The following is a 21,290-nucleotide window of genomic DNA, read 5'->3' as shown; positions in this document are numbered from 1 at the left end:
TGGTGATGAGTGTGTGGAGTTTTTTTTTTTTCACTTAAAGCTCATTCTTCACTTTCACATTTGTCCTTACATAATATGCTATAACTTTAAGATATTTGCAGATTGAATACATTTTGGTCTCAACATCACTACTGTTCAAAATTTGGGGTCACACAGACAATTTCATGTTTTCCATGAAAACTCACACTTTGTTCATGTTCTGATATAATTGCACAAGGGTTTTCTAATCATCAATTAGCCTTTCAACACCATTAGCTAACACAATGTACTATTAGAACACAGGAGTGATGGTTGCTGGAAATGGACCTCTGTACCCCTATGTAGATATTCCATTAAAAATCAGCTTTTCCAGCTAGAAGGTCCGTGTACTTTACGGCCATCTGTTTTCCGGATTGATATGGATAAACGAAAAACGGGAAACCATCAGATTTTCGATTTCCGTTTGGATGAAGGTAAACGAAAAACGGGAAACGAGCCGTGTCCCGTTTTACGTTTGGAAATCGAAAATCAAAAAACGGAAGATGAGCGTATATCTGATTTTCTACTGTAGGTTTATTTCACACAAGTCGGGAAATAAAATACAAACGTCATTCCCTTTCGTGTGTCTCGCTTTGCCTTGGACACTGCAGACAATGAGGCTGAAATAATGTCTATTCCCCTCATAAGATGTTCTGGTAGATCCCCCTGTATCGTCATTTCTCTGTGTTGAGAATTTCTGAATAAATGCTATGAAGTTCTGATGATGAACAAAACAAAAACACCAATATTTGAAGATAAGACACCCTGGTGGAATTGAGTCTGGCAGTGTGATAAAATGCTCACAGTGGTGTTGATTTTACTGTATCAGAGGTTGGACAGATTGCTCTAAAGATTGAATTACAGCGCGTTTGAATCTAGTTCCCACCCAGAGGGTATTGAGCCTACGTTTAGTTAGCAGGGTGATCGAGTAGCAACATCACACTTTATTACAAAAAGGAGAAGGAAAAGACATTGTTAGGCAGCGCGATGAATACTATTGACTGAGCAACACGCCATGTATAGCAAAAGCATTTATTCAGACAGAAATGTCACGTGCTGCATTACCAAACATGTTTGACAATCAAAGCATGATCGTAACAATCCACGTTTTGTTTTATTAATAAACTATGCTAATATCTAAACACAGGATTATAACTCCACCCTTCCGAATGCATGCGTGCTCCCGCGGCAGGGGATACAATTTCTATCGGGGGTAACTACTTTGGCACGACACCTGTCCAAGGCAAAGCGAGACACATGAAAGGGAATGACGTTTGTATTTTATTTCCCGACTTGTGTGAAATAAACCAACAGTAGAAAATCAGATATAGGCTCGTTTCCCGTTTTTTGATTTTCGATTTCCAAACGAAAAACGGGACATGGCTCGTTTCCCGTTTTTCGTTTACCTTCATCCAAACGGAAATCGAAAATTGGATGGTTTCCCGTTTTCGTTTACCCATATCAATCCGGAAAATGGATGGCCGTAAAGTACACGGACCCTAGAACAGTATTATACCACATTAACAATGTGTACACTGTATTTCTGGTTAATTCAATGTTATCTTCATTGAAAAAAACCTGCTTTTCTTTCAAAAACAAGGAAAGCCCTCAGAGAGCACAGTACTCCACCAAGGCTGCTCAGTAGTCGCATTATTTCCAACCGCTGAAATCTTGAAAACATTTGTGGCAGAAATCACGGCACCATAGAATGTGGTCATTTAATATAGATGTACCCACAAGCCAGTTGACCTTGCACTGGGCACAGGCATGTGTGCGTTATACACGGATACCAAATTGTGTGACCTTAATACGCAGCGGGCGACAGGAATTGATGGGACTTGGAAACCTCCCCACAATTTAATAAATTATTCCTTGTGTCATTTCAGACGGACAAGTCCTGATAAGTCCGCAGTGGTGGCTTTGTAGTGACACCATGCCACTGTCTCGCAATAATAGAGAAATCTGAAACAAATCCATGGATCCAGATTATATCCTGCATCACTGCCAAAATCTAATCACTTGGTCCTTGTGTAATTTCTGACCTTTCCTGAAAATTTCATCCAAATCTGTTTGTCCGTTTTTGAGTAATGTTGCTAACAGACAGACAGATGATCATCACATAACTCCGCTGTTCCTTGGCAGAGTAATAAGGACATTTCTAAGTGACCCCAAACTTTTGAACGATAGTGTTTGTTATAGCGCATAATGCTGTAGGTTGAAATTCAAGTATAGGCTGCGCATGTCGACATAACAAACATTGTTTATACACATATGCACACATGCTAACAGAATATGCACGCACATACTGCGTGCACAGTCACAGGGACACACGTACCCACACAGCAATGCACACACACTGTAATTTGATTAAACATGTTACTGAACGTAGCCTGCTGGTTTTGGTCTGACATTTTCATCACACTACATCCCCGCTGCTTTTTAATGCCATCCTTCTGCCACAGCTTCTGTTGTCCATTAGTGAGAACAAGGCACATTTCCTTGTGTGTGTGTGTGTCTCCGACTGTGTGTGTTTGTAAACGCCTGTGCAGCGTCCTTCAGAAGCAGAGATGAGATACATTTTACCTACCTTACCTTTTTTTTGGTACTATATCATCACTAACATGCACAGAGAGAGGGAGAGATCAGAGTCTCACTGGTTTACAGTCAGAAAACTATTTTCCACAGTTGAAGTTCTGTCTCGGGCCCTGAGCTTCTCCCCCGGCCCTCATTCAGTTAATTTCTCCACTCTCCACCTACTCCTCTCCTCTCTACCTGCATCATACATCCGAGTGAAAACCTTTTAGGAGCACACACGGTAAAAGCTGCTTCTCTGCTGGTCATCTTATGACTCAGGGAACAATTGATGCAGTGCCAGAAGGAACTTGATGGGAAATACCTCACTGTTTGATATTCAGGGAGCCCACTCATCTACAGAGTGAATAGAAGGTCAGTAAAAGGAATTTAAGCCACAGCAGCAACTATAATTTATCTGTGGGGGAGACACTGCAGCAGTGTAACATCTTTTTTTAATACATAATTGTAATTTTGAAAAATAACCTTGTCAAATAAATGCAGTGAGGTAGAAAGTATATTCAATCTGAACTTTAGTAGTGAGACAAAGGTATAATGCAGTATTTTCTACTTGTGGGAGAAGTCAAACAGGTGAAGTCATATCAATATGTTTGTACATATGGAATAATATTTTGCAATATCACTAATGTATAATGTCTACTTTTCAACATATCTATAACAGTACTTTTGGATAGTTCTTGTTTATGTTTGTTTCTTACTGATGTTTCTGTGTTTCTGCGGGATGAACTGTGGAATGTCATTTGAGCGAACCAATCACTGTTTGTAAATTTGTTGTTGTTTTTTTTAAAGTAGATCTTTTGGGGCACCGGATGAATGCTCAGGATAATGCTGTTGTGTTTACAATGCAGTGTAGGAAGTTACTTTTGGTGTGTTTATAAATGCAGGAACAGTTTCAATGGGAAGGATTAACATGCGTGAATGTGATTCATTCTCTGCCAAGGAAGCCATTACTCCCCTGTATCTTTACACATCTGATAGCTGATTTTGGTTATAATTATCTTCCAAATCTTGCACCTTTTTTAATACTATAATTACATTCCATCGCTGCATATCAATACCAATTCGTGTGTGCATTAATTATCCAAGCAGTCATTGGCAGAACATATGTGCTACGGTGTGGCCATAAAAGATCTTATGCTGTAGAAATATGTGATGTACATGGATGTACGAGGACAGACTTTGATTTCGTGGCCTCTGTTTATTGTAGTGCAACTGTGATATCTTGGTTTTAAATGTTCTTCCTGTCAGTCTTTAGTCTGTGAATAATGTCACAAAAATAATTTATGAAAGCTGCCGTGCATGTGTGTGTGTGTGTGAGAGAGAGAGAACATGCACAATGTAGCAGAAAACAGGCTCAAGAAATGCAGAATGTCTGTATCCAGTGGTATCCACATGTATGTTGGCTGACACAGGAGAGTGTAGGTGGTGTGTATATGTTAAAATGTTTTGGTATTTTCATGGCTTATACTATTTCTGAACATTTTTAAAAAATCTCATCTGAGAGCCTGCAGACATACAGAGACAATGGTAACCTAGGTAACGGCTGGTTGTCAAGCATTTGATATATCCTGGTAACAGTTGTTAAGTCTGTGGAGGAAGGCTCTGATGAACTGTTTGTTTCTTTCCGAGATGATAATTACAGCTAAGCTGCTTTTTCAGCAGGTCTGAACTCTCTCCTCCTAATCACCTCTCTGTCAGGAGGGAATGATGGAGGGATGGTTGGACGGAGCAGGTGGAGTGAGCAGAAGGAGAGAGGGATGTGCAGGGAAGAGGGAGGACAGGATGGATTCTGTGCTGCATTCATGTGATAAGAAGAAAGTCTGTAGAGAAGAGTTTTGTTTTGTTTTTTACTTGAAACGAGAAAAAAGTCTAAATATATTTTTAGCTGGTATGAAAACTCAGTTTTGATGAATGACATTTTTATTTCACCAGAATTTCATCACATAAATCATTTTGCAATTGCATCAGTGGACATACTTTCACAGCGCTCAATATTTCATTTCACTCTATGGCTGTCTCTCCAGTGCTTAGTTTGGTCTGTCAGTCAACAGGAAAATATAGCATAGCTTTAAATGACCTCCATTAACACTTTTAAGTTGTTTCTTTTACCTGCCAGGTTGTTCAGAATTATTTGCACAAGTCGTGAACACAACAACACCCCTTTAACCACTACCTGCAGACAACATTTAGATCTAAGCAAGAGACGGTTATAATACTTATATAAGTTCTTTGTCTTTGTGGTGTTAATGAGACATGATACAATGTGATACAAAATGATAATACAGTGGTGGAAGTAAAAAAAAAACATTTTCGGACACTTAAAATTTGACACAATCTCAAATATTATCGTGAAATATTTGTTGAAAAATCTTTTTTGTGTTTCAAAAGTTGTGGCTGGATTAGACAGACACAAATAAATATTGATTTTTTTGTTTATTATTTTCAAGAAAAACTAACAAAACGACATTCTTGACACTTTCAACATGTCAGTTCTTAACATTGTCTGTATCAAAGTCAACAAATAACTGAGAATGTGTTCAAAACTGAACAAAAATATATAAATCATCACATCATCAAATTAATATTTAGTTTCCTGCCATTAGTATGCAGTAGAGTTCTAGTCCTAGCTGGCATGTTCCCCACGAGTCTTTCACACTGTTGAGGGATGATCTTGTCCTATTCTTCTTGAATTACTGCTTTTAATTCTTCTACATTCTTTGCTTTACGCTTTTGAACAGCCCTTTGGATAATCCACCACAGATTTTTAATGGGGCTCATGTCTGGGGATTAAGCTGGCCACTCAAAGACCTGGACACTGTGCTCCTGCAGCCAAGTTCTACTGGACCTGGATGTGTGGCGAGGGGCATTATCTTAACGGAAAATACACATGCAGAAGGGAGCATGTGGGTTTGGAGAATGGCACAATACTTGGCAGAGTTCGATGTGCCATCATAGACAGTGAGATGACCAACACCAGCAACACTCATGCATCCCCAAACCATGCCTCCACCATGCTTGACAGTAGGTACTGTACATGCTGGAGATAATGCTTCACCTAGCATTCTGTGTACCGTCACATTAGCAGGAGGAAGACACAAATTGAAAACTGTACTCATCTGACCACATAATCTTCTTCTAATTGCTGGCTGTCCAGTTCTTGTGTGCTTGGGCACAAAGACGACTAACCTCTGTCTCTCATTGATCAGGGGCTTCTTGACAGCCTTGTAGGACCTTTAGCCATGATCTAAAAGTCGGCCACGTACAGTGCGGGTGGAACACTGGACACCAGCTTGGTTTGACCACTGCTGCTGAAGCTCCTGTGATGTTACTGGGCGGTTTTCCCTGCACATGCAGATCAGGATGCGGTCATTTCTTGCTAAAGAAATCCTTGAACACCCTGATCTTGGTTGATCTTCCAAGCTGTTGGTTTGTCTGTGTTTCTGCAGGGTTTATTCAACTGCTGAAGGACTGCATCTACACTTCCTGGCTATCTGGTAGCAGCTTTACCCTTTGTGGCTGAGAATCTGTATCTTCAGGCGTGTTTCCTGCGTTAGGTTCCTTGTTTTAGCCATTTTTGTCTCTGAAGAACTTTCAAATGTGCTGGCTTTATATAGCAAAAGCGATAAAAATGTGTCATTTAAATAAATGCACAACCTACATTAGTGGATCACTGGTACCAAAATGGCCCAGTACTCAAAATTTCGTATTTATTTTTAGGAAACCAAATCATTTTAAGTTTTAAATGGCTTTTTTTTCGGATTTGTTCAGTATTTTGGCAGTGACTGTACAAAGAGAAATTGTACTTGAAGACTTAAGAGTGATTCCTAATGCAATATTATACAAATATAATACAAATGCATGGGGTGTCCGAACACTTTTTTCCAGCGTTGTATATGGAACAACATGATATGATATAGTATGATATGTTGTGATACACAATATTATAAAACAATATGATTTGGCATGATACAATGCTGTGTGTTACAATATAATACAGAACAACATATGATGCTTTACAATAAAAGAAAATCAAATAAAATCATCTAATCTAATCTATTCTAATCTAATTGAATACCACAAATCACGGTTCCAAGTACAATTACAGTACAATATGACACATTACAGTATCATACAATATACTTGATTACACCTTATGGTAGTATTTGTTTTGTAGCATTGCCACTGCATTTACCACAAATTGTACATACAGAGTACCCAGACATGTCACCCATATACTAGTGAATACATGTATATATATGTGTACATAGCGTACATGGAACTGCCTTTAGTAAAAACTATCACAGCATATTGTAATTAAACCATATATTACATGGCTTAATTTTGCATGCAAGATTTTCAAATTAAACAAGAACAACGGCTAAATACGACAAATGAATCAATTAATTTCAAGACATGTTCAAAACATTACATTCGTTAATCTGCAAAGACTGTTTATTTGCATCAGAAAGAACTGATCGTGTCCAAGTGCAAAGTAACTCAGCTCTAGATTGAATGACCTGTTTAGAGAGTGTGTTCATTTATTTATGTATTTATTTATTGAGTGGTGCAGTGAAGCCCCAATCGATTGTCGAGGGAGTCTAAATAGTAGAGTGCAGCAGCACTTACTGTAGCAGACAGGCCACCCTATCCATAGTGCATCAGTCAGACTTTACACCTTCTCTGTGGCTATGATTCCTTCTGGACACAGACAGAGAGGATAACTGAGGAGGAAGAGGATGAGTGAGGGAAGGAGGCAGGGGGACAGATTGAAAGAGAACTAGAGAAAGAAGGGAAGAGGTTGGGTTGATTCCCTTAATATTTAATCTGGTCTCATGTTTTAGAAGAGACACCATGGGTACAAATATTGATGTTGATTGCATGGCTTAGCTTGTATAAATAACATTTTATTGTAGTTTGTACTTCATTGGTTATAAGAAACAGTAATCTGAAAGGTAATTCACACTCAGTGACCTAATAAAAGTCTATGGTTGGCTCCAAAAAGCCCCTTTATTACAATGAAGCACTCAATGTAAGCATTTTCTAACTTTTAAAATGAAAAACCTTTAATCATCCCCTGCAGTACTCTGCTGTAATTGCTGCCATTATGGCATATGCAAGTTCAATTTAATAATAATAATAATAATAATAATGGATTAGATTTATATAGTATAAGTAATCACTGCTTTTATCCAGTATCTGTAATCTAACGTTTCCCACCTCCAGCACAGTAATAATTATAGCTGCGAGAACCTGGTATTTTTCTGTTTAACTTAGTGGTCTTCCTGAAATCTAAACCCTGTCCAGAGTGACAGTATAGTGGATCTCAGGACAGCTGATGTCTGTCTAGTTTTTCTTGTGTATAGTCAGCTCTGAAATTTGACTTCTGTGTGAAAATGTAGAAAGTACACTGCTCAAAAAAATTAAATGAACACGTTTTAATCTAAGTATTGCATCAAATCAGTCAAACATGTGGGATACTGACCTGGTCAAGTAAGTAAAAGAGGGGGTTTTTAGTCAGCTTCAGCTGCTTTGTGGTTCATGAAATTAACAACAGGTGCACTAGAGGGGTAACAATGAGGCACCCCTCAAAACAGGATTGGTTTTACACATGAAGGCCACTGACATTTTATTCCCTTCTTGTGTTTTCTGACTGTTTTTCAATAGTATTGCATTTGGCTAGGCAATACCTGGACCCTACAGAGGTTGAAGAGGCAGTCCAGCTCCTCCACAATGGCACATCAATACGTGCCATTACCAGAAGGTTTGCTGTGTTGCCCCGCACAGTCTCAAGAGCATGGAGGAGGTTCCAGGAGACAGACAGTTACTCGAGGAGAGCTGGACAGGGCTGCAGAAGGTCCTCAACCCATCAGCAGGACAGCTATCTGCTCCTTTGTGCATGGAGGACCAGGATGAGCACTGCCAGAGCCCTACAAAATGGCCTCTAGCAGGCCACTGGTGTGAATGTCTCTGACCAAACAATCAGAAAGAGATGTAATGAGCGTGGTCTGAGGGCCTGACATCCTCTAGTGGCCCCTGTGCTCACTACCTGGCACCGTGGAGCTTGATTAGCATTTGCCATAGAACACAGGACCAGGAACTGGCAGGTCTGCCAATGGTGCCCTTTGCTTTTCACAGATGAGAGCAGGCTCATCGTGAGCACACATGACAGACATGGAAAGGTCTGGAGAAGCCATGGAGAACGTTATGCTGCCTGTAACATGGTTTAGCATGACCGGTTTGGTGGTGAGTCGGTGATGGTCTGAGGAGGCATATCCATGGAGGGACGCACAGACCTCCACAGGCTAGACAACGGCACTCTGACTGCCATTAGGTATCAGGATGAAATCCTTGGATCCATTGTCAGATCCTACACTGGTGCAATGGTCCTGGGTTCCTTGTGGTGCACGACAATGCCTGTCCTCATGTGGCAAGAGGATGCAGGCACTTCCTGGAGGAAGAAGGAATTGACAGCATTGACTGGCCCCAATACTCACTTGACCTAAATCCAATAGAACGCCTTTGGAACATTATGTTTTGTTCCGTCCAACACCACCAGGTTGCTCCTCAGACTATCCAGGAGCTCAGTGATGCCATGGTCCAGTTCTGGGAGGAGATACCTCAGGACACCATCCATCGTCTCATTCGGAGCTTGTCCCGATATTGTCAGGCTGCATACAAGCATATGGAGGTCATGCAAACTACTGAGTACTGTTTTGAGTTGCTGCCAATGAATTTCAGAAAATGGACCCGTCTCCCACATCAGTTTTTCACTTTGATTTTGGGGTGTCTTGAATTTAGCCCTCCTGAGGGTTGATAATTTTCATTTCCATCAAACAATGTGGCATCTTTTCATTCCTAACACATTAACCAGTCCATATCAATGTAAATATCCAGTTTGTTTTTTTTCCCCACATTGAAATATGTGTTTTCAAAGTGTTCCTTTAATTTTTTTGAGCAGTGTATTTTATATCTGACAGATAGAAATATGTTCACTAAGCATGCAAACACACTTAACACATTCTACAGTAGGTGCTGATTGGATGGTTTTCAGTTTTGTAGGACTTAAATCAAAAGCAACTGTAAAAGCCCTGAAAAGTGGAGTAATGAGTGAAGAATGCACGGACACAAACTTTTCCCGGCCATGTGTGTGTAATGACTGACTAAAACAATACAATACAATTGGCAATATGAATCGAGTGTACTAGCATGGTAAAATGGCTATGCTGAAAAACACAAAGCATTGCGGTGTAAATCATATAAACCTTATATCAAACATCATCAAATCCATCAATTTGGTATACTAAATGTACAATAGTCTAACATTAAACACGACAGCAACAAAACAACTACAGACCACCTTGAAGTGCAGCTTGCTAGCATCAAAATGGGTTAACTCATGTGGCTTACTTTATCGTCGCCAATTATTTAACTTCATAACTTCATAAAACATGGTCATACAACGTTACAACTCATCTCCTGGGAATGCCTGTACATTCAGCCAACACTCTTGTAAACAATAACTCTTAATTTTGAGAGATTCATACCTGAAAAATGGAGTAATGTGTGAAGAATGCACAGACACAAACTTTCCTTGGCCATGTGTGTGTTATGACTGAAGCCACGTGTCTATGAGATGCGATTTTCCCGAATGGCAACGCACATCTGAAAATTGATGTGACAGCGCTTGAGCTTCAGCAGGCCACTACGTGGTCACGTGACCGCGTTTTCAGCTTGATGGTCCGGCAGCCGAGCCGGATAAACACAGCGGCTCGGCTGCAAACTTCCCCTCCCCCATTAGTGTTTTTTTATTTCGAAAACACTAATGGTTACGATGCTTGCGCAGATACAGCTGCTATGAGCTTCTCCTCCATGGCGAACTATGTTCAAAACCTCCCAACCTTCTTCAAGCACCTTGCCTGTCCCTGATTGGACAAACGCATTGACTCGGGGGCTGGTCTGCTCTTGGATTTCAAGCTGGACCAACATGGTGGCTCGGCCTCAAACTTGGTCTATTATTACAAAAACACTTCAGCGAAAAGTATTTCTGAAAGCATTTGAAGCAAGAAATAAGCTATGCATTAGCTGAATCTGTCCTCGTTTTAATGGCTAGTTTACGTGTTTGGGGACAGTTTCACAATGTGTGGAATCTCCGCACGCTGGAGTCGAGTCTACTCTATGCAAATGAGCTCTGGGTAAACACACCGGATCACAGCTGGAAATACGCCACATGTGGCATGCTGGTCCGGTTGCAGTGCATTTCCAGCTGCAATCCGATGTGTTTACCCGGAGCGAGCCACAGCTCATTTGCATAAAGTAGACTGAATTCTACTTTATGCAAATTCGATGCGGCGTGTGGAGATTCCACGCATTGTGAAACTGTCCTCAAACGTCTAAACTAGCCGTTGGTGAACTAAAACGAGGAAACATTCAGCTGCACAGCTTATTTCTCGCCTCTAATGCTTTCAGAAATACTTTGCGCTGAAGTTTTTTCGAAATAAAAGGGAAAGTTTGCGGCCGAGCCGCTGTGTTTATCCGACATACCTGCCATACCGTCAAGCTGAAAACTCAGTCACGTGACCACATAGCGGCCCACTGTTGCTCGAGCGTTGTTATGTGACAAACGTTGTGGTCCGCTCGCCATCCGTGCAATTTTCAGATGTGGTGTGTTGACGTGCGGGAAAATCGCATCTGGTGTACACGTGGCTTGAAAGGAGCAGCGGAGTGTACCGTCAGTTTGCTCAACAAATTGAAACTCCATCTGCTGGAGCCCTCTGGTAACTGGTCTTACAGTAGTGTCATGGACATAAAGCATAACGGAATGATAATTACTGTACTAAGACCGCTGCAATCAACAATAGACATGAATTAAATCAGAATGAACTATGAAATAAATTAGATTTCTTCAATTATTAAAATTCAACAATCAGAATTTGAAAAATAATACAGCTGGAATTGCAGGTATTCCAATCCATCACACAACCGCATGTTTAATAATAATAATGATAATAATAATAATGGATTTGATTTATATAGTGCTTTTCTGGGCACTCAAAGTGCTTCACAATGGATCCATTATTCATTCTCACACATTCAGACTCTGGTGGTGGTAAGCTACATTTGTAGCCAGAGCTGCCCTGGGTCAGACTGACGAAAGCGTGGCTGCCAATCCACGCCTACGGCCCTTCCGACCACCGCCAACATTCCCACGCATTCATACACCAGTGTGAGAGTAGCACTGGAGGTAAGGTGGGTAAAGTGTCTTGCCCAAGGACACAACAGCACATGACTAGGACAGAGCGGGAATCAAACCGCCGACTCTTCGATCATTGGACGACCCGCTCTACCACCTGAGCCACAGCCGCATTATAGTATGTTAATATTAAACTTAAACAGCTGACATGTTTCAGTGTTAAACTACCATGTCCATGTCTGCAACCCAATATGTCAACATATTTTTACCCTGTTGTTGCTGATATACACCACGACAGGTGAGATGGAAAAAAAAAACTTGAATCATGGTGGCCTCCCTCATGTGGACAACAGCTTCACCATACTATAAACACTGCTCAAGAATGGACTGTGTTGAGTTTTTGCTGATGTCCAATATGCTGATATTTTATTTTCCATCCTATTTTGGCTGTGCACTTTTAAAACCAGACAGGAGTTAGCTGCCTATGATTGTTATTTTTCAGCCAATACTGATATTTCATTCACTACTGGTCAAAAGTTTTAGAACAGCCCAATTTTTTTCTCCAGTTTTTAATTGAAATTTAAGTAGTTTAAGTCCAATGAGTAGCTTGAAATGGTACAAAGTCTAAGCGGTCATCTGCCAGAGGTTAAAAAAAAGGTAAGACCACCCAAAACTGAAAAATAATGTACATTTTAGAATTATACAAAAACGCCTTTTTCAGGGAACAAGAAATGGGTAAACAACTTAAAGCTGTTTTGCAGCAATAGAGGTTGATCAAACCTTGAAAGTTGGTGCTACCAAATTCTACAGGTGTTCCAATTTGATTAATTACAATCCCCTCTGTCTGCATAATAGTAGTGTTGGAACACACCATGTCACCATACCCTTGAGAGCATTATTTGAACAGTATTGTACTGCAGAAAGTAGTGTGTTGCTATAAAAATGTCAAGGAAAGGGCAATTAACAATAGAAGAGTAACCAAGAGGACCATCATAACACCTAAAAATGTAGGTCTTTCTTACAGAGAAATTGCGAAGAAAGTCAAAGTGTCGATGAGTACAGTTTTCTTCACCACCAAAAGGCACTCAGAAAGAACTTTTAGAGCAAGAGTGGTCTTAAAGTAAAGTTTAGAAAAAATTCTGGCACTGAAAGGAGCTACATACACACGTGGACAAAATTGTTGGTACCCCTCAGTTAAAGAAGGAAAAACCCACAATTCTCACTGAAATCACTTGAAACTCACAAAAGTAACAATAAATAAAAATTTATTGAAAATTAAATAATCAAAAACAGCCATTATTTTTGAATTGTTGATTAACATAATTATTTTAAAAAAACAAACTAATGAAACAGGCCTGGACAAAAATGATGGTACCTCTATAAAAGATTGAAAACTATTTGACCAGAGTGACATGATTAACTCAGGTATGTCATTTAATTGACATCACAGGTGTTTCCAAACTCATAATCAGTCAGTCTGCCTATTTAAAGGGAGACAAGTAGTCACCCTGCTGTTTGGTGAAAAGGTGTGTACCACACTGAACATGGACAACAGAAAGCGAAGGAGAGAATTGTCCCAGGACATCCGAAAAAAAATTATAGACAAACATCTTAAAGGTAAAGGCTATAAGACCATCTCTAAACAGCTTGAAGTTCCTGTGACAACAGTGGCTCATATTATTCAGAAGTTCAAGACCCACGGGACAGTAGCCAACCTCCCTGGACGTGGCCGCAAGAGGAAAATTGATGACAAATTGAAGAGACGGATTGTTGGAATTGTATCCAAAGAGCCCAGAGCAACCTCCAAAGAAATTAAAGGTGAACTCCAAGGCCAAGGTACATCAGTGTCAGATCGCACCATTCGTCGTCGTTTGAGCCAAAGTGGACTTCATGGGAGACGACCAAGGAGGACACCACTGCTGGAAAAAAAACTCATAAAAAAGCGAGACTGGAATTTGCAAAAATGCATGTTGACAAGCCACAAAGCTTCTGGGAGAATGTCCTTTGGACAGATGAGACCAAACTGGAGCTTTTTGGTAAGGCACATCAACTCTATGTTCATAGACTCAAAAAGCAAGCATACGAAGAAAAGAACGCTGTCCCTACGGTGAAACATGGAGGAGGCTCAGTAATGTTTTGTGGCTGCTTTGCTGCATCTGGCACAGGGTGTCTTGAAAGTGTGCAAGGTACGATGAAATCTGAAGACTATCAAGGCATTCTGGAGAGAAATGTGCTGCCTAGTGTCAGAAAGCTTGGTCTCAGTCGCAGGTCATGGGTCTTCCAACAGGACAACGATCCAAAATACACAGCCAAAAACACCCAAGAATGGCTGAGAGAAAAGCGTTGGACTATTCTAAAGTGGCCTTCTATGAGCCCAGATCTGAATCCCATTGAACATATGTGGAAGGAGCTGAAACATGCCATTTGGAGAAGACACCCATCAAACCTGAGACAACTGGAGCTGTTTGCTCATGAGGAGTGGGCCAAAATACCTGTTGACAGCTGCAGAACGCCCATTGACAAATACAGAAATCGTTTAATTGCAGTGATTGCCTCAAAAGGTTGTGCAACAAAATATTAAGTTATGGGTACCATCATTTTTGTCCAGCCCTATTTCATTAGTTTGTTTTTTTTAAATAATTATGTTAATCAACAATTCAAAAATGATGGCTGATTTTGATTATTTAATTTTCAATCAATTTTTATTTATTGTTACTTTTGTGAGTTTCAAGTGATTTCAGTGAGAATTGTGGGTTTTTCCTTCTTTAACTGAGGGGTACCAACAATTTTGTCCACGTGTGTAGTGCTCATCATCTTGACCACTGTCTCGATCATTTAAGGTAATCAGACCAAAGTATCATTATTAATTTTATAATGAGAGTTGACTTTCAGAATACAAGCCGAGCACATTTAACTGGCTTTAAATATTTAGTGCATCGTCTTGGATATCAGACCTGTGATTGAGTCACTCTAAAGAGAGAAACCGAGAACCTAATCCTGAGCACCATCTCCTTTCTTCTCTTTATGATTTATTGATGACACTTTGGATCAGCTCCAGCGCAGTGTGGGAGACAGCCAAGGGAGGGAAGAGTGTGAGAATGGAGGAGAGAAGGTGATAGGTGGCTAAAGATGTCTGCAGGAATGGAGACAAAGTAAAAAATCAGGGAGAGAAGAAGAGACAAGATTAAAGAGGGGCACCAATGTTAGACAGAAAAGTAGTGGAAAAACTGAATAGACACTTTTTTCTTTTTTTTTTTTAAACCTTACTTAGACATTTTTTTAGTTAAACATTCTAAAATGAAGTGAAATAATCAATTTCTATCTCATGGCTGTGGGTTAAGTCCAGAGCTGCAGGGTAAGTGAAATGTCACACTCTGAGATGGTGTTTTGATTACAGTGGGCTCAGGTAAATTATCATGCAGTTCAAATCAAAAGAAGACCTGCTGAGCTCAGGCGGGCAGATTGACTGGTTACCTGCTGCTGGCCTAAATACCAAAGTCCTTATTGGCAAGATTTGCTGCGCAGTAGCCATCTTGGTAATGCCCCTGGGCAGTTGTTTTAGGGCTAACAAAACTTGGTGCCTATCTAAATGAATAGGGAGAGATTCAGAACTGCAATTATCAATGGGGCATAAAACCTGCATTAATAGACTCACCAGTCAAATCTGATTAAAAAAAAAAAACTCCTTAAAAAGTGACTTTGCTCCAAAATAAGGCATAATACATGATTCCCCAACGGTAATACTTCTATTACACATGGCTGTAGTTTGGAAAATAAAACGCTTGGATGCATCAAAAAAATGATGAAGGCAACTCGGAAGAGAAAGGAGCAGAAGAGTGGGGCAGAGACAAGTGGTTCAAAAATATTTCAGTTTTTTTTAACCTTGTGTTTTTCCAATAATGTGGCTATTGTAGCTATTTCAGAGATTCTGGAAAATAAGGAGTCACACAAAACAGTACTTGAACAGCATTTGGGTTCCATGCAGTTCTCCAAAACACATACTTTTTACATGAATCATTTTAAAGATTTGTTTTTCAGTCTAACCCAAAGTAAACACAGAATTTAGAAATTCCGTGCAGGTTTCCTGACATTGATGTCTAGTAGCTGGAACCTACTCTGTCTCTGTCGCTGTGATTGTTTCTCTCTTCAGCTCTGGCAAACCAGTCACTACTGGATGACGTAACATGATGGAATGTCGCCACAGAAACAAGCTTGATATTTTGTGAAATACAGTGAGAATTACCTACCACTGATGGGCTCAATCATTACTGTGTGAACTTGTTTGGCTTGAATATAATGGATTTCAATTTATGTGTAGATGTCCTGCACTCTAGCCCTAATCATTTCATTTAATTGTATTTGAACTGAAAATTTGCAGACACGGCGCACAAAATGTGCCTGAAGTGACGTGCTATTTATTCATAATCCCATTTGTGATTCTATAAAACTCATGATGTTAACCTACTGACATATTTCCTAGTACAGATACACATATGTACATGAGTGGCACATGGGTTGTATGCTAACAGTTGTTGGACTGGTTTATGTTCTTTCCTGGCACATAGAAGAAGGCCAGAAAAGCAGTGGTGGAAGGCAGATATAGTATATTATAATATATTTGATACTGTTGACTTTTAAATCCAGCTGGTGCAAAAGGCAGGACATAGTCAACCCATCCATCCATCCATCCATTCTCTATACACTGCTTTATCCTCACTAGGGTCGCGGGGGGTGCTGGAGCCTATCCCAGCTAACTCGGGCGAAGGCAGGAGACACCCTGGACAGGTCGGCAGTCTGTCTCAGGGCTCATAGTCAGCCTAGCTTAGCAGTACTCCTCCAAGGCTGCTCAGTCGTTGTACCATTTCCGACAGCTAAAAAATTTGTGACAGAACCCACAGTAACACAGAATATGGCCATTTAATATAGATGTACCCACAAAAAAATGACCTTGCACTGCGCACAGGTGTGTGTTATGCACATGTATGTTATGTAGAGATACCAAATCGTGTGACCTACTGTAAATATTTAGGTGGTGGGAAATGATGGGACTTGAAAACACCCCCACAATTTAATCAGTTGTTCCTTGTATCATTTTAGATAGATAATTAGCGATAAGTCTGCAACGGTCGATTGTAGTAGGATCGCAATCATGTGATTGTCAGCAGGCAGCTGACCTTGTGATCACTTGTTTGCAGTGACGTCGTGCCACTATCTCCCAATGATACAGAAATCTTTAACAAATGTATGCATCCAGACTATAAGCTGCGTCACTGCCAAAATCTAATCAGATGGTCCTTGTGTCTTTTCTGATCGTCCCTGAAAATTTCATCTAAATACGTTTGTTTGTTTTTGAGTAATATTGCTAACAGATAGACAAACAGACGGACAAACATACGCTGATCATCACATAACTCCGCTGTTCCTTGATGGAGTAATTAGAGTTTAAAAACCCACAAACACATCTGTCTGAATGGCATACCTGTGCAGAGACTAAACTGTAATATGTCAACCCGGTCTCACGGGGATTCGTGAAACTGTCACGTAAGTTTCAGTTTCGGTTTCGTGTGCACCAACACGATTTCGTCATGTTTTTCGTGCCGCTCACCACGAAATGTTTTTCGCTGTGGTAATCACATCTGAAAGTGGTTTATACCGGCGGATTCATGACGATCTAAGCTGTCCATCGGCGTATACTGCTTGTGTGATCGCGTTTGCGGCCGCCGGCCGCCGGACATTCTTGAAATTCCTATGCAAATTGGTAAGTGTACCACCGGCTTATGGTTAGGTTATGGTTATGGTTATGGTTAGGGTTATGTTTAGGAACGATGTCATGCAAAATATAGCGTTGGATTCGCCACGGTTTTACATTAAAAATATAATATACACATTCTTTTGAAATACGTTCTGAGTGGCACGAAAAGTCCGCCGTTTAAAATACATTGGTGCGCATTTCGTGGTGAACGGCACGAAAAACATGACGAAATCGTGTTGGTGCGCACGAAACCGAAACTAAAACTTACGTGACAGTTTCACGAATCCTCGTGAGATCGGGCTGAATATGTACACACCAGCCATATCTGGCAATCATTGCCTACATTTCTGTTGATTTAACAGTTAAAAAAAATTAATGAACAGGCATTAGGAATGTTTGTAAGAGAATTTTTTTCACTTTGAGCACAGCCAGTCTACTTTAGGTGTGACCGCCTGCTGCTTATGTTAAGCTAAGCTCATTATGTCCCATATAATGATCAATTTTTTCATGTCACTCTCCAGCAGAGAATAAATAAAGGTATTTGAATGTTAAACTATTCCTTTAACATGGAAGCAGAATTAGAGAGAAGGAGTGCTGGAGGAGGAAATGTGGACGAGTGATGTTGCAGTCCAGAGGAGAGAGGACACGGACAAGGATACAGCATCTATGAACAATGATGGCCATTAAACAAACTGTCCACTGCCAGGAGTCCAGCATTCAGTCTCTCTGTGAGCTCAGTACTAAGCAGGATACTGCACTTTCTTGTCCAGGGTGTCCTTATCCACCTAGTTTCTCCTCCATTAGCTAGACTATTTCCCCACTACAAGTGGGTCAGCAGATCCGCCATAGATGATCAGTCAGAGGGAGGGAGCGTGGGAGTGAGGGAAGGAGAGATGGTGATGGGAAAGATAAGCAAGAAAAAGGTTGAACTGAGATGGTTTAGAGCTTCACAGAGATAAATTTGTATGTATACCTTGTGTTTCTTGTGTTCCTAAATCAAATTGCGCTTTCATTATACATTTGTGGGAAATCCTCCCTCTGCGCAGAAGGTAAATACTCTTAAAGTGAAGTATCCAAAACATTGAGCAACTGTTAATCAAGACAATGCATTTATTTACTGTTTGCTATGTTTTGTCTTTTGTTTGTCTTGGTACTAAAATAGATATTATCATGAAATAATGAAGAAATTGCTCATCATGATTTAAAAAAAAAGAATAACCCTGATGCTCCATATTGGTTTTCTGTATTGCTAGTGCACCAACTATTGGTAAATCCATCACTCATTTGAGTATAAAGGTCTTTTACTAGTTACTTTTAAATTAGCAATTTATTTCAATCCAGTTCAATACTATTTCTATAATACCAGTTCACATAACATAGCACATAACAGAAATCATCTCAGGGCACTTCATATAGTACTCAACTTGTGATGTGTTTGTTACAAAATAGTTTCATAGAGACAAACAGAACAAATTCAAAGGGTGCTTTGAACAAGCTCTTTGGCAACAGTGGAGAGAAAAGTCTTTCTAGAATCAATCAATCAATCAGAGTTTATTTCTATAGCACTTTTCATACAAAAAGTAACACAAAGTGCTTAACAAGAAAGAAGAAGAAAGAAGGCTTCTGCAGAACCAGTCTCAGGGAGGGTGATCATCTGCCTCGACCGTTTGGAGTGAAGGTGAAGGTGAGAGAGAACAATATAGCAGAGAGAAAACAATTAAACAACCCTTAAGAGAACAGTAATCTCTGGTGAGGTTAGCAATGTCAGATCAGAGACATGTCGCTCCACAGCCAGAGATACCTCCAGCAAGGACAAAACACAAACTTTGGAAGGAAAAAGACAAAGTTAGCAGCATGCAGCAGTCTTATGTACATGTAAGGAGAGTGGAAGAGAAGAGCTCAGTGCATCATAGGAAGTTTCCCAACCATGTGGGCTTACTGCAACCTAACTAAGTGATGGTTCAGTGTCACCTGAGCCAGCACTAGCTAGAAGCTTTATCAAAGAGGAAAGTTTTAAGCCTATTCTTAAAATTAGAGAGGGTCTCCACCTGCTGAACCCAGTCTGGGAGCTGATTCCACAAGAGAGGAGCAGATAACTGAAGGATCTTCTTCTCAGTCTGTTTGTAGAAACTCTAAGGAGCACAAGTAATCCAACACTCTGACGGTGAAGTGCTCTGTTAGGATAATATGGTACAATAAGGTCTTTAAGTAACAACGGAGAAGAAGCTGTTCTCGATTTTACATTCAGCCAGTGAAGAGAGGCTAATATTAATCATTTTGTCATGGTCCCTCCCTTCTCTGTGCTGCGCTCCTGGCCAGCTGTCAGCTCGAGCCGATTGGGCGCAGCTGCCGTGGAGCACAGTCACACCCAATCAGTAATCAGCGGCATTTATAACCTGGCTCACCCTGTCACTCGCTGCTGGGTCATTGTCGCTGTTGCTTCTGCTGGCGCTCCACCAGCCACTCCGTCCCAGTCTGCCACAGCCCTGCCTGCTCTGTCCTGCCCGGCCTAGCTTCGGAGTCTTCCCCCTCTGCCACTGCCCCGGTCCCTGCTGCATTCCGGCAGCCGCCTGTCCCCGCTGCGTTCCGGCAGCCGCCTGTCCCCGCTGCGTTCCGGCAGCCGCCTGCCCTGTCCCCAGAACTTCCCCCTGTGTTCTCGCCTCGGCTCCCCGTCACTGCACTCCTGCAGCCGCCTAATCCCCACTGCTTGTTGCAGTCGCGGCGTAAGCCGCCCCCAGATCACCAGCTGCAGAACCTGTCTGTTCCCCTCCCTGCTTGGACCATGCTGTTTTGTGTTTAGTTCTCGCCCATGTCATTGCCAGTTTTGTTCTTTGCTTTTGCTTAGTTTGGAGCCCTGTTCAGTTTTAGTCGTTACTTCCTGTATGGAGTTTTGGTTTGCTTTGGTTTTTGTTTGAATTAAAAGTCATTGTTTAAGTATCCACCTGCCTCCTGTGTGCCTGCACTCTGGGTTATGTGGATTATACTCACCAAACTGATTTTTAGCCAAAGGTTATAAGCATAATGTTTGTAACTTAAGGTTTCTTATATCTTTTTGTAAGATAAAATGTTTAAACATTTTCAGGATTTACATTATTACAAAGCTAATGTTTTATCAAATCACTGTAACAAGTTTCAAGTCAATTAGGTATACAAAAGCTATACATGTCAATTAATGGACACTATTATTTAGCAACAACACTCTTGAAGTAGCTGCTGCAAACCATTCAGATTTAGTCATTTAAAGTCATTAACTTATTTATCACTGACTTCAAAAAGGTGTGTGAGATTTCCTTTATTCTTTTTAAAGCTATTTGATCACCAAACCATCAGTAGACAGGACAGCCTAAAGGTAACACTTGTTGGGAGAAAAAAATCAACAAAGCAACTGCCACTACTCTTGATCTTTAATATGTGGTTCTGTGGTTCCCCGGTGGTAGAACGAGTTACCAAACTCAGTCTTCAAGAAAATACTTAAAAACCCAGCTCTTCACTGAACACTTTTGCACTTGACAGACTGCAAAAAAAAAAAAAAATTCTATTACTGCCTGTAGACCCCCAAGGTCCTACTGTCACATGTGAACTTGTTTTATGGTACTTATCCAGGTTGTTTTCTCCTGACTAGATCCTTGCTTGTGTTGTATCTACTCTCAGATGTATGTCGCTTTGGATAAAAGCGTCTTCTAAATGAAATTGTAGAACTGTAATTGTACATTTGAGTTCATTGCAATGGTTTATTTA

General features: G+C 40.6%; 1 protein-coding gene across 1 annotated transcript in view; it reads left to right on the top strand.

Moving 5' to 3' along the window:
* Positions 1 to 21,290, top strand: part of cacna1g (calcium channel, voltage-dependent, T type, alpha 1G subunit) — a 695,215-nt gene that overhangs the window by 259,723 nt on the left and 414,202 nt on the right.

This window comes from Acanthochromis polyacanthus, chromosome 19 (genome assembly GCF_021347895.1).
Source record: "Acanthochromis polyacanthus isolate Apoly-LR-REF ecotype Palm Island chromosome 19, KAUST_Apoly_ChrSc, whole genome shotgun sequence".
NCBI lineage: Eukaryota > Metazoa > Chordata > Actinopteri > Pomacentridae > Acanthochromis > Acanthochromis polyacanthus.
The sequence above is the reverse complement of the archived record's forward strand: the minus strand, read 5'-3'. Positions and strand labels throughout refer to the sequence as shown.